The sequence below is a fragment of the Rhinopithecus bieti genome, unplaced genomic scaffold (genome assembly GCF_001698545.2).
Source record: "Rhinopithecus bieti isolate Rb0 unplaced genomic scaffold, ASM169854v2 scaffold_12859, whole genome shotgun sequence".
Classification (NCBI taxonomy): Eukaryota; Metazoa; Chordata; class Mammalia; order Primates; family Cercopithecidae; genus Rhinopithecus; species Rhinopithecus bieti.
The window spans coordinates 936,622-950,939 of NW_016807388.1; positions in this window are offsets into that span (position 1 = coordinate 936,622).

The following is a 14,318-nucleotide window of genomic DNA, read 5'->3' on the forward strand; positions in this document are numbered from 1 at the left end:
ACTTTTCTTCACCTGCCTCTCAGAGGCAGGCTAGATTATCTCCTGCTTCACAGATTGCTCCAACTCAGTCTCCTTTGCTGGTCTTGCCTCTTCTCTCAGGCCTATAAAGATTGGAATGTCTTAAGGATTGGTCCTGTTTTGTTTTCTTTCTTTCTGTACTCTCACTCCCTTGGTAGCCTTATCCAGCCTCATGATCGATAATACCAGGTATATGTCAATGTCTAATAAATGTTTATCTCCAGTGCAGGCTTCTCTCTTGAACTCCAGCTGCTGGCATCTAATAGACGTACCAAGCTCAGTCTGTGCAAAATTACACTGCTATCTTCCCTTTCAAGCTTGCTTTTCTCAGCCTTCCCCATCTCAGTGGAAGGCAACTTTATTTTTCCTGCTGTTCAGTCAAGAGACATTGGAGGGATCTTGAACTCCACTCTTTCTCTCTCACCCATTATTTAATCTGTCAGAAAATCTAGTTATAATACCATTAACGTATACTAAGGATTGGATTGTTTTTCAACATGCCTTCTACTGCCTTCACTATGGTCTTAGCCACCATCCTGTGTCACTTATTGCTACAGTGGAGTTTAACTGGTTTCCCTGTTTCCATTTTCTTCTTGTGGTTGATTCTCAGTAGTCAGATTAACCTGTTTGACATAAGTCATATCATGCCATTTCTCCACACAAGACCTTAGAAGCATTCTTTATTATCCTCACAATGGCTTACAAGGCCCTGCACGATATGGCCTCTTGTCCTTATTTAACTTCTTTTTGTCTTTTTTCTTATACTCTACTTTAGCTACATCAGCCTCCTTTCTGCTAGAAATGCACCTTAGGGTTTTGCACTGGCTGTTCCTGCTGCATATAATGCCATCTCAGTGGATAACTGCATGGCTCACTTCTTTATCTCCTTCAGGTCTTAGCTTAAATATCACCTCCTCAATAAGGCCCACTCTGACTACTATATTTTTATTCCTATGTTGTTATTATTTTCTATTTTATTTCAGTAGTTTTGGGGAGCAGGTGGTTTTTGGTTACAGGGGTAAGTTTTTTAGTGGTGATTTCTGAGATTTCGGTGCACCCATCACCTGAGCAGTGTACACTGTACCCAATGTGCAGTCTTTTATCCCTCACCCTCCTCCCACCCTCCCCCTGACTCCCCAAAGTCCACTATATCATTCTTTTGCCTTTGCGTCCTCATAGCTTAGCTCCCACTTACAAATGAGAATATATGATATTTGGTTTCCATTCCTGGATTATTTCATTTAGAATAATGGTCTCCAACTCCATCCAGGTTGTTGCAAATGCAATTATTTTTTTCCTTTATATGGCTGAGTAGTTTCCCGTAGTGTGTATATACCACATTTTCTTTATCCACTTGTTAGTTGATGGGCATTTAGGCTGGTTTCATATTTTTGCAATTGCAAATTGCACTGCTATAAACATGTGTGCAAGTGTCTTTTTTCATATAAAGGCTTCTTTTCCTTTGGGTAGATACTCAGGAGTGGGATTGCTGTATCAAATGCTAGTTTTACTTTTAGTTCTGTAAGGAATCTCCATACTTTTTTCATAGTGGTTATACTAGTTTACGTTCCCATCAGCAGTGTAAAAGTGTTCCTTTTTCACCACCTCCATGCCAACATCTATTATTATTATTATTATTATTATTATTATTATTTATTTATTGCCATTCTTGCAGGAGTAAGGTGGTATCTCATTGTGGTTTTAATTTTAATATAAAATGATATATAACTTATTATTTATTCCTTCATTCCCCTTCCCTCCTTCCAAATGTAAGCTACATGAGAGTAGGAATTTTTTTTCCTTGCCGGTTTCATTCACAAGTATCCCAAGCTCTCCTAAAAGAGTACCTCATGTATAGTGAACCATTAATAATTTTTTGTTGAATGAGTGATGGAAATTAAGTTATTTGCCTAAGGTCAAAGGATGCATCCTCAGTAGAGCTGACTTTAAAGACTGGGCTCTTTTCTGTATGTCAAATTACCTCTCAATGATCTATGTCTTTACAATATGTTTCATGATCTCCTCACTCAATCTTTAAAAGTGATTTTGCTGTTAGGGAGTTTGGTATCTGGTCCATATGGAGCTCTTGGTTGCCTCTTCCTAAAGTTACTTAGAATTTTGGATGTCAGAAAGGAACTGACTAATTTTTTTTTCTCTTATTGGAGTGTCTACCCTGTGTAAACCAATAACACTCTAATCATGGCTCAAGTAGGCGGAGTTGGAGAAGATGTCCCCACTCTCATGAAGGTAGACTTGGACAAGAAAATCCCAATAACTAGCTAAAGGAGAGGTCACTTCTATTTTGATTATTCTCAATTATGTTTTTATCCATGTTGGCAAAGTTATTAGGTATAATTTGAGAAAATATCAAAATGGATGGGTGTTTCTGGGCACAGATGATTTCTTCTGTGAAGACTCTCCCATGTTAAGTATGTCTGAGCTTTGTAGTATGATGACATTACAGGGGGTATATTCGTTTACAGTTTGTTTCCCCCACTAAACCAAAGCGAGTACCTTGAAGGCCAGGACTACTTCTCATCTGCTGTTTAATTTCCTTCTCATTTTATACCTCTGCAAGGTGTTTGCAAAATAACAGTCAATCCATGATATGTATGTGTGATATGGAGGCAGAAGCAGCAGCTCCTTCATGGGCTAGATAACAGGGAGAATTCAGATAGAAGTGGCATAGAGCTGATGGTCCAGAGTGTGAACTTTGGACTCAGGAGGGCCTAGTCCCAGGACTGCCTCAGATATTTACCAGCCTGATCTTCGGCCTCAGCAAAAATTCAGATGCAAAAAATGCATCTGAATGCTGAATATATATATATATATAAAGTGAGGACTAAATATAAAGTTTTACCATAAACCCTGAGTTATGTGCCTTATAAAATTAATTCATTATTCTCATATTTCTACAAGACAAATCTGATTGCCTCTCTCCCTTGCTAATAGCCGTACTGTGGTGGGTTGAATTGTGCCCACCACCAAGAAAAGTTATCCAACTTCAAATCCCTGATACCTGTGAATGTGACATATTTGAAAATAGGGTCTTTGCAGAGTAATTAAGGATCTTGAGATGAAATCATCCTGGATTTGAGGTGGTCCATAAACCCAATGTCCAGTGTCCTTATAAGAGACAGAGAAGGGAGATAAGGCTCAGAGACACAGCTCATGTGAAGGTGAAGAGCAATTGGAATGATGCCGCCAGAAGTCAAGGAACACCGGGAGCCCCCAGAAGCTGGAAAAAGCAAGGAAGGAGTCTCCCCTGGAGCCTTCAGAGGGAGCATGGCCTTGCCAACTCTTGGATTTTAGACTTCTGGCCTCCAGAACTGTGAGATAATAAATTTCTATTGTTTTAAGCCATCAAGTTTGTGGTGATTTGTTATGGCAGACCTAGAAAACTAATACATCTCCCCATAACCACTACAGAATAAATTCTAACTCCTTAATTCAGCATACAAAGCACCGTTTAGCTCATCTTATCCTTGCCTGTATCTCCAGTCTCTTCGTTTGCCACATTCATTTTTCTATTAACTCTTAATCTTCGTCTCCCCCTACACTGATCCTTCTGCTTGGAATGCCATTCCCACCCTTCATTGCATTGATAACTCTTGGTCCTTCTTGGAAACCCAACTCGAGTGTCATTTTCTCTAGATCCACCCTGTCTATATGGTAGCCACTAGTCACAGGTGACTGCTGAATACTCGAAATGTGGCTTGTACATGAAGGAGCTGACTTTAAAATTGCATTCACTTTTAGTTTAAATTTAAAAGCTGAAGCACTATAAATTTTTAAAAATCTTGAGTTCATGTAGAAATTATACTATGTTAGATATTAATTTAAGAAATAATATTATTGAAATTAATGTTGTTTGTTTCTTTTTCTCTTTCTTAACATGGCTGCTAGAATATTTACAATTCCGTATGTGGCTGATACCTGTCAGACTGCATTGAGCTTATTGAGCCTATTCTCTGTTACTACAGCACCAGCACACATATACCACGTTATATGGAAATAGTACTTCATATATCGGCCTCCTCCATTAGGAATATTTTTTTTTTTCTTTTTTAGACAGAGTCTTACTCTGTCAGCTAGGCTGGAGTGCAATGGTGCAATTTCCGCTCACTGCCATCTCTGCCTCCTGGTTTCAAGCAATTCTCCCTGCCTCAGACTTCCGAGTAGCTGGGATTACAGGCACCTACCACCACGCCCAGCTAATTTTTGTATTTTTAGTAGAGACACGGTTTTTCCATGTTGGCCAGGTGGGTCTCAAACTCCTGACCTCAGATGATCCACCCACCTTGGCTTCCCAAAGTGCTGGGATTACAGGAGTGAGCCACCTCACCTGGCCAGGAAGTTTTAGATGGTGGGACTGTAACTCATTTTCTTTTTGTTCCCCTGTGCCTAGCCCAGTACTTCGTACAGAGGAAGTGCTCAGTAAAGCTTGGGAGAAAAGCATAGATGAGATGCACATTCTTGGCACCCCTTTAGTGGGCTTTTAGTAAATTAACCACCCCCCTGAATCATAGTTGTTGGTTTGGTGGTCTGTCTGATGAGACTGGGCCACAGGAGTTGGAGAGGGCATGTCTTCTCTGCCTTTGCTTCCCTGTTGTCTGGTACATAGAACTGCTCAATACCAATCTGGATACTATGAGTTTCTGTTGGGTGAGTATTGTGACAAAAATATCTTTCCTCTGACTTCAACCCACTCAGCTACAATTTAAGCAGACTGTCTTTGAGGCTGGCCTCTGGCGATGAAAAGCAGCTCTTCAATAATGACCATCTCCCCACTGATTCCCTTGGGCTCCCTCTTTCCCCTCTCATCTTCTCAATTGCTCCCTTGTGGATTTTGCAGTGGTACCCAGTGCTCTGGGATGAGTCCTGCTAGTGCTGATGCATCCACCGTTTGCCACTTGTGTAAAATGTCTATTTCCTGACTCATTTCCAGTCTTGGATTGATTAGGTGGCAAGAGTAGAGTCTGTGTGGTGATAAAGGAGCTTCGTGGGTGAGCTGGTCCAAGCCAGCCATCCAACCTTTACTTTTACATGCCCCCTTCTTGTATGCTATGCCTTAAACATAAAGGGATTATCTTGATTTATCAGCCAAACCAACACTTGAGAGTAAAGACTTTCATTCATTTAGTAAACATTTATCAGTGAGGTGATGGGTCATGAAAGCTGCTAGGCACTAGGGTTGAGATGGGAGTCACAGGGTGAATGAGTCATATTTGCTGACCTCAGTTTGTCTGAATTCTAGGGGAGGTGATAGCTCGGTAGTCATTGCAATGGGTGCTGTGATCGAGGGAAACACAGAGGGTCAGGGAGGCCCGCAGGCAGGGCAGCTTGTCCACTAAGCAGCAGAATCAGAGAGACCTGAGTTTGAAATCTGATTCTGTCCCTTACTAATGGTGTGATCTTTTTTTAAAAAACATTTGAACTTTAGTTTTCTTATCCACAGTAATAGGAGATGTAATTGTTATCTGTAAGATTGTATTGAGAATTACGTGAAATGATTTGCACAGTATGTTTATAATCATGAACACTTTCAGTATTCAACAAATGGCTATTATTATTATTTTCTTAGATTTGTCATGCCTGTGATGTCTGGCTTCTGAGACGATGGCCCTCTCTTTCCTTCTTGGCATATATTAACAACTATGGGTTTTGCATTCAAAAGGATAGTGTCCAAGACTCAATGATACTCAGCACACCAACCCCTTTTTGCAGCCACATTGGTTGACTTGCTTTTCCCAGTATGTTTGATAAAATTATACCAAGATCCATATCTCACACATTCCTTTGCTTGGAATTCCGGTCCCTGTCTTCACCACCTACTGTACTAAAATCTTATGTGGCCATGAGGTTGTCTCAGGAAGCCTGTCCCTCCCACCACAGTCCACAGCAGCTTGTCCCTTCTGGGAGTTTCTGCAGCAGCCCTGGTAAGCACATTCAGGGGGTGCCCCCATGTAGCATCCTCCTTATCACAACTTCTCATTTTCCTCCAATCCTGTGAAGGAATTTGGCTTTATACATATTCTGTATTCTCACCACCATTTTCAATGAATACGTCATTAATAAACAGTTGTTCCTTAAAGGAGAATCTTATACATACTCTGTAGTGTTTTTCCCTGTGTCTGTTGGGAATAATTTTGGCTGCAAGTAAAAGAAAATGTGACTTAACCTGAAGGGTTAAAAAAACCAACCGTCCCCTTCCCACCCTCACACAAAAAGAGTTAAGAAACCAAAGGGTTCTTGTTTAACCAAGAAGAGGCCTGGTGGGAGGCAGTGTTCATGTTCATTTCTTAGCTTTGTGATGTTAATGTGTTTCGTTGGGTTGGCATCTCTGTAATTCTCCTGGCTTATATTTCTCATGCTTACCAGATTTCTTCTGCAGCCCCAAAACCCTATTCTTTATCCAGTTGTGTCCAGACGACAAGGCAGGAAAATACAGGAGAGAGAGAGAGAGAGAAAGGGAAAGAGAGAGAGGTCTCATTGAGGGTCATTTTCCTCTCCTTATCAGTGAGGGAAAAGCCATCTCAGAAATCTCCTTATGTCTATTGGCAGGAACTGAGCTCTATGGAACCGTTAACCGTAAGGAAGTTTGAAAATGTATGTAAGTGCCTGCCTTTTAAAATTTCTACAGTAGGAGAAGGGCCAGGGTCAAGGGTGCTGGCAATGGGTTTTAGGGGGCTAAACCAGCATGTCTTCCATGTGTCCTCAGTATAGAGTTGACAAGAATTAGTACCACAGACATCATGACACGTTGAGGAAGAGCTCATAGAAAGAAGCACCAGGCAGTGGAAACTAGCAGGCTTCTGGGAGTAGAATGTGGAGGCCAATTGCATCTGTTCAGAGGAAGTCTTGACTTACTTTTTTTTTTGAGATGGAGTCTCACTCTGTTGCCTAGCCTGGAGTGTAGTGGCTCGATCTTGGCTCACTGCAACCTCTGCCACCCAGGTTCAAGCGATGCTCCTACCTCAGCCTCCTGAGTAGCTAGGATTACAGGCACCTGCCACCGTGCCTGGCTAATTTTTGTATTTTTAGTAGAGTTGGAGTTTCACCATCTTGGCCAGGCTGGTCTTGAACTCCTGACTTCGTGATCCACCTGCCTTGGCCTCCCAAAGTGCTGGGATTACAGGCTTGAGCCGCCACACTTGGCTGGCTTAGACATTTTAAGACTAAGAGAGAATGGATGCCACTTGGATGACCCAAGTTACAGAATGCATGGTTTGGGGAGAGGGAATGGTTTTGGGAGAATGATGAAGAGATAGGTTTGGTATGAGTTTTGGAGCTTGGATCAAAGCAAGATGTAGGAGCAAGAGTAGTTGCTGCTGGAGTAGAGCTGGGTTGGTGAAGCAGATTGGGGGATGCTGGATGAAATGTTCCCTTGAGTATTACCTTTGGTTCGTTTTCATAAAAGCTAACCCAGAGACAAGGATTTGGGTGTAAATACTTTCTTTGGGAGATGATTGGGAGCCTGTGGCAGAAGTGAGGAAAGACAATAGGGAAGGGAAAAAGCTAATAAAGGATGAATTCATGAGCATATCACCACCATGGGCAATTGAAACTTTATCCTACTGTGGATCCCGGAAAGATTATTGTAAAATATACTCCAGAATTGTCCTTCCAATGAGATGAAGAAATGGAAATATCTGTCTACCATTTTACATCTCTCATTGGTGGGGTCAATTCTGTAAGCACTACCTCCCTGAAACTTTTGACCTATCTTACCCTGTGGGGCTGAGCATGGCTCCACAACCAGAAGATGACATAGGGTGCCATTGGAAAGTATGTGAATTGTGTGCAGGTAGCATCTCAGAGGGGCTGAGATGCTATGGGGAGGGCACCCACCATTTCTGATACTGGTAACATCTCTTGGTGATCTGAAAGGGAATAAGAGAGGAGGTACAATAGCTCATCTATTGTAGGCACAGAGAAAATAGTTCAGCACCCACCCTGAGGATGGAAAGAAGTATAACCAGCTGCTGTCTTTTCAGTGACACTCTGAATAAATGGTTCTCTATGCAGACACTTATAGGCACATCTGGAATAGCTATGTGTACTTGGAACGAAACAAGAGTTGCAAAATTTTCCTTGAAGTTTAGGTATCTATAATTTTCTCTTAGGAGCAATGCTGGATACTTTTACAGTCCCCTCTTAGTAAAACCAGTCAGCCCAGAGTCCTGCTCAAGACATGATTTCCAAGGCCAGGGGTAGGTGAGAACACATAGTTGGGCCAGTCACCTATGGTATGAGCTGGTGTGAAAAAACAAGAGGGGAGATCCGATAACTCTCCTGAGAATTTAAGTTTGAAACTTGGAAAATCTGTTAGTTTAAGTCAGTTTCTGCCATCATTGAAGCTGAAGTGGAAGGAGAGTCCTAATAATCCATATATATTTATCTTTCAATAAACACCTTCTATTTTTAAGTTAACTTGAGAGGGTCTCTGATGCTTGTAACTAAAGTAACCTAAAAGGAAACATGAATGTGGATTCATTTCCATTTAGATAGTTGATCATGGGGATATATTGATATCTTTACCTTGAGAGATTCTCTCTCTCTCTCTCTCTCTCTGTCTCTCTCTCTCTCTCTCTCTCTCTCACACACACACACACACACACACACACACCAGAGAGATAAAATGGATCAACTGAGTTGGGTTAATGGTATTATAAAGTAAAAAGATATTTTTTTCTATTGTTCATTTTGTACTTAAAGGCATTCAAGATGCAAATATTCATTGGCTTTCTCCCTAAACTTTTGGAAACTGCTGTATCCACACACCTGCTCTCTGTTTTTAACCTTCACAGATCTTAAGGCTTTGTCTTTGGTGCAGGTTCTTTTAGATTGATATTTCTTGGTTTTCCAGGGCAGTCTTGATTTCAACTATTGTCCTGTTGTCTCCATATACTATCAATGTCCCAGAACTGCCAATATTTTGGCATTTAAACTATATCTCTCAGACAGCCTAATTCCCAGAAGTGGAGAAAAGTTATTTGTTAGATTTTGTGTCCTGGTTTTTGGTTTGGAAGATAAGGTCATCATAGCCTTATTCTACTATTCTTTCAGGTCTTGAAATTTGTGAGTTGTCACTTGCTTCTCCTTGAGCAGGTATAACCTACGCAGCCTTCATCATTGAAGCACTGCATTATATGAAATGAGACATGTATCAGAATTTATTATTTTCATGCTTCCTTGGAACACCTATTACTGAGGATCAGCACATCCTATGGAATATTCAGTGGAGGAGAAGATAAAATGTGGACATCAGTCCTCTGGAGCTGAGTGAGCTCCCTGCCCCATACCAGGGGAATTGGATGGGAGGATGAAGCTGAGTTAAGAGTGCTATGCCATTCTAAAGACATGCAAATCTAATTCTTCTTCTCTCAAAAGCATTTTGTATTTGCTGTCTATGGCCCTTAGGGATAGAGCAATTATTCTTATTAACTGAATGTTCAGAAAAAAAGATGTATTTCAGTATGACTGCTATGCCCCCATGGTACTCATTGCCCTTGTTGAACTATCTTGTCCTAATTGACTTTATCCCTCACTAGACTCTGAGGTTCATGAGGGTGATGGAGTGTGGTCCTTCTACGTGCTTAGCTTGGTCCTGGTTCGTAGTGAGTGATAAATATAAATGTAAAATACATGCAGGAGTGTGTTCTCAGAGGCAGCACTCTCAGGAGTGCGCTGGATTAGTGTAATTGTTATTGAATTGTACGTAGTAGATTCTTAAATTTTATGGGTCGCTGCTACTTCTGAAGAGTTGCAGACATATGATGCTTGATTAATTTAAACAAAATTTATGATCAGGACCATCTTGTTGTCATAATTATTCTCTTTTTAAATGTCTACGCTGATAATGAGGATGAAAGCTTATTTACTTATGGGTTGAAGTTGGCAGTTGGAAAAAAATAAGTAAATTAGTTTATTAATTTATTAATTAGACTTCTATAGTCATTTTAAACAATTGCTCATTTGGCTCTTTTCTTATTTATTAGTATCCTGACTGTTTGTTAAATAATAATGTATATGTAAGTTCAACATTTCTTTCATTTTACCCTTGTTTCTGAAATTCATGAAATCCAGTCTTAAAAATGGGAATGGTAATAACTCAACTTTTGCTTAGATAGCTAATAGAATATTGAAATAATAAATGAGAAATTAATCATCCAAGGAAATTCAGCTTAGTGAAGATGATGATAATAACTGCAAAAATGATAGCTATTTTATTGAGAGATAAGTATATGTTGAATATTATCATAAACTTTTTGCACGTAAGACTAATATAGCCCTTGCACAACTGATGTTACAGAGGAGGAGAAGACACAGAGTGATTAACTTGCCCAAGGTCATATATAGAGCTAGTAGACTGAGGAGTAGAGATTGAGATACTACAAAACTGGAAGTGTATATTGTGAATCCTAAGGAGAATCACTTGGGTTTCAGTTCCAGGAAAGGGAACCAATGGTTTGGAGATGGAGAAATTTTATTTTAAAAAATTCGCTTGTTATGAGATGAAAGACTCTATAAGTTGTCTGAACTTCAAGATAGCAATCTACTAGGTTATGGATTTTTCAAGACTTATTTTTGAAATTAGATTGATAGTGAGAGGCTGTGTGCCTAAAAGGGGCAGGTAGGTTTGTTCGTGACGTTGAGACTCCTGATTAGTGCAACCTTAGTATTTATGTGAGTCACACCTCCACCAGTGAGTCCACATTGTTATCTATCTTAGCTTTTCCAAATTATGCTTGTGAACATTACTTACAAGATATATGAATGGGTGTTAGGTTCAAAATAAGATTCCTTTGATCAAATAAATTTGGAAAGATTGTATCTAACAAAATGAAATTAGTTTCATGACACAGTGTTCAGGGTTCTAAACTACATTGTGAACGTCCAAGACGGACATAAAGTAGGTAGCATTTCTCAAACTTATTGATGGCCTTTTTCAATTTTTTTCCTGGAGAAGCTTATGAGACTCAATGGCTCACAGAACAAACACATTTTTGGAAATGCTCTTATTTCTACATTATGGAAATGAGTATTTGTACCTATTTATATAAAGATATACCATCTAGACACGTTTTATGTATAAGGGGGAAGAGAAATCAAAGACTGTGTAAGGCAGTGTGCTCCAGTGGAAAGAGATAGAAGCTTATAAATTTCACCATTTCCTTCTAGTTGTCTTTAATTTGCTGTGCAATGCTGGACGGAAACATGACAATTGTGTATCTTTGTTTCCCCATTTAAAAATTAATGATGAAACAGGATGATAATGGTGGGGAGAATCGGGAACAGGGGTGGGAAGAAAACAAGAAAAGGTACTTGATGATTAGAAAAGGAAGCATAGTATCAAGTAGTCAGGCAGAAGCAATAAATTCAGATTTATTGCACAGCATGGTAACTATAGTTAATGACAATGTATTGTATACATGCTAAGAGTAAATTTGTAAAGGTTCTTACCACAAAATAACGATGAGAAGTAATGGACATTTTAATTAGCTTGATTTTTGCCATTCCACAGTGTATGCATATATCAAAACATCATGTTGTACATCGTAAATATATACAATTTTGTCAATAAAGATTAAAACAAAAGTAGCTAATTGTCATCATATGTCCAATATGTTCATTCACTTGTCATTCATTCATGCATTCAACAGCTGTTTTTTTCCGTTTGCTGTGTGCTAAGAATAGAAGGATGAATAAAACAAACACGTTTTCTGCCTTTTTTGATCTGTTAATCTGAGGATGAGGGGAAATAGACAATAAAGAAGGAAACAAATAAACAAAAATAACACAACCAGCTGTGAAATCGAAAAGAAATAAACTTGAGTGAAGTGACGGAGCATAATGGAATTAATTTCAGCTTCATAAGATATAAGGACGTGTTCTCTGAAGACCCAGAGGGGAGCAGGTCTCCCATTGGCCTCTTTGATGGGGGAGGATGATTGATTTCTTCCACCCCCACATAAACCTTCATGGGGCTTCCCATGACAGCCTTAAAATAATCTAGCATTTCATTGGTGAGTCATAAAATGTAAGTGAAAAACTATATTTATAATATATTTATGATAACTTCCTGCCCAGATGTGCCTTGAAATGTTTCCAGTTCTAGTAAATGTCCTGATACTCCATTATGATTTTCCTGTAGGTGGAGCAGAGGAGAGACCCACTGCTGGATGCCAAAAAATTTGTCTTAGCTCTGCCACGAATGGACTGAGCCATCTGGCAATTCACCTGAACTTTCTCAGCTTTATTATTTTCTCTTTTGAAAAACAAGGGCATAGAATATATTGTCCCCAGTGTTTTCTAGCCCTTAAATATCCATTCCAGGTTCCTTAGAACCTTGGTCTTGTTCCACTCTTGTCTTTAGCATTTCAAGTTCTGATGTTGATGCTGCATCCTACTCTCTTGAACTGTCACTTGTGATTTAGCTCATTCCAACAAGTTTATGAGCTTAAAGGAACCAGCAGGTCTCAGGCTTCTATATCACACAAATAGAAACGTTACGAAGCCATCCCCCATGCCAGCCGTTTGACGCTTGTGAAAGGCTAATTTAATACAGGAAAGTTTAGGTAACTTCAGATGGAGGTGCCCATTTACTCACTGCCATGGGTCAGGCAGCTCAAGTTAATATCTACACTAATTGAATACATGAATCAGAGAAAATGATGATTTGTCACGAGTATGTGTATGCTTAAAAAATGGGAATAATGAAAAACTAACTGAAGACAAATTGAGCTGTAAGAATTTTGTAAATGGAAATTTCTGCCCGAAAAAAAAGAAGAGTACAAAATATATTGAGGAGCCTTGGAGACTCCTAGCTGAGCTTCTCATTTTTTCCTGGCTGGGCTTTTTTCTTTTTAGGTATTGTTTGGTGTCATAAATAAAATTGTCTCTGCTGGAAAGGCTCTGAAGACCTAGGGAGAAAGGGGAAACTGCTGGCTATGCCTAATCAGAATAAACGGATGGGGCTTACTCCTAGGAATTCTTTATTTTTAGATACTGGGGTGTGTGTGTGTGTGTGTGTGTGCGCGCGCACGCGTGCTTGTGTGTGGTATGTGCACTCAAGTGCATGTTGCATTACCTGGCTGTACACTCCTGGCATGGCACCTGAAGACTCCAGCTCAGTTTTCTGGTAGGTTATTGTCATTGTTTGTCATTAATAGGAAAAATGTAATGAACCTGGAGATGTTCTGCCCAGATTCCTCCTTTAATGAATTTGATGAAGGACTTATTGTCCCAGCTGTTTGGGATAGCCTCAGCTGCAGAGGAGCAGGACCTCCCTCAATGTCAATCTCTTTACCCAGAGTGGTCCACATTCAGTGAATGATTGATGGAAGAGATAGTGTTCTGGCTGATGGAAGAGATAGTGTTCTGGCCTTCTTACCCCAGCTTAAGATAACTCTGAAGGGCTCCTGATGACTCCTTGGTCAGCCATGCATTGTAGGGATGGCATTGCCACTGACTTCTCCCTTGGCCCAATCCTGTTTGTTTCCTCCGTCTTTCCCAGATGTTGGTCCCATGGGCACTCTTTAATAAACATCCTGCAAAGCCAATCTCCAGCTTAAAGTTGCTTCTAGGAAACCTGTGACAGAAGACAATAATATATTTGTGAAATGCAAATGAGATCATGTTATTTTCTTGCTTAAAGTGTCTCTAGGTGGAAGTTCAAACTCCTTAGCAGGGTTTAAAGGTCCTTCAGGAACTGAGCCTTCCTCATCTTTTCACCTCCATCTCTCATTGCTGACAACTTGCACCCTGAGCTCCACTTTGGCATCCTTCAAATGTCCCAAGCATTCCTATGCTCTGAGACTTTATATATAAATAATATCTTTTTTGTTTGTTTGTTTTTGGCCTTGCTCTTGCCTTCCTTGGTTTCTTGACAAACTTCTATCTTTCCTTCAAGACACATCTTACATCACAATGACAGTTCACATTTATTGGGCCCTTCTGTGACTGTGCAACGTGCTTTTTTAATCCCTAGGGGTTTATGAGGTAGCTATTATCATCATTTCCATTTTGCTGATGAGAAAATAGGGTACAGAGAGTTAAAAAACTTGCTTAAAGTCACAAAATTGGTACACAATGGAGCGCAGACTCATGGAGGTTAATTGTACCCTTATTCATTACATGAAACCACCCCGTATATTTCTTGAGAGAAAGAAATTTTTACATTTCTTTTTAAAAGGTCTTTTAAAAAAAACCTTTTCATATTTACTTTAATTTCGACCATTTCTAGAGACCTTACTTTCTTTTCACCTTTATTGAGGTATAATTGATAAATAAAAATT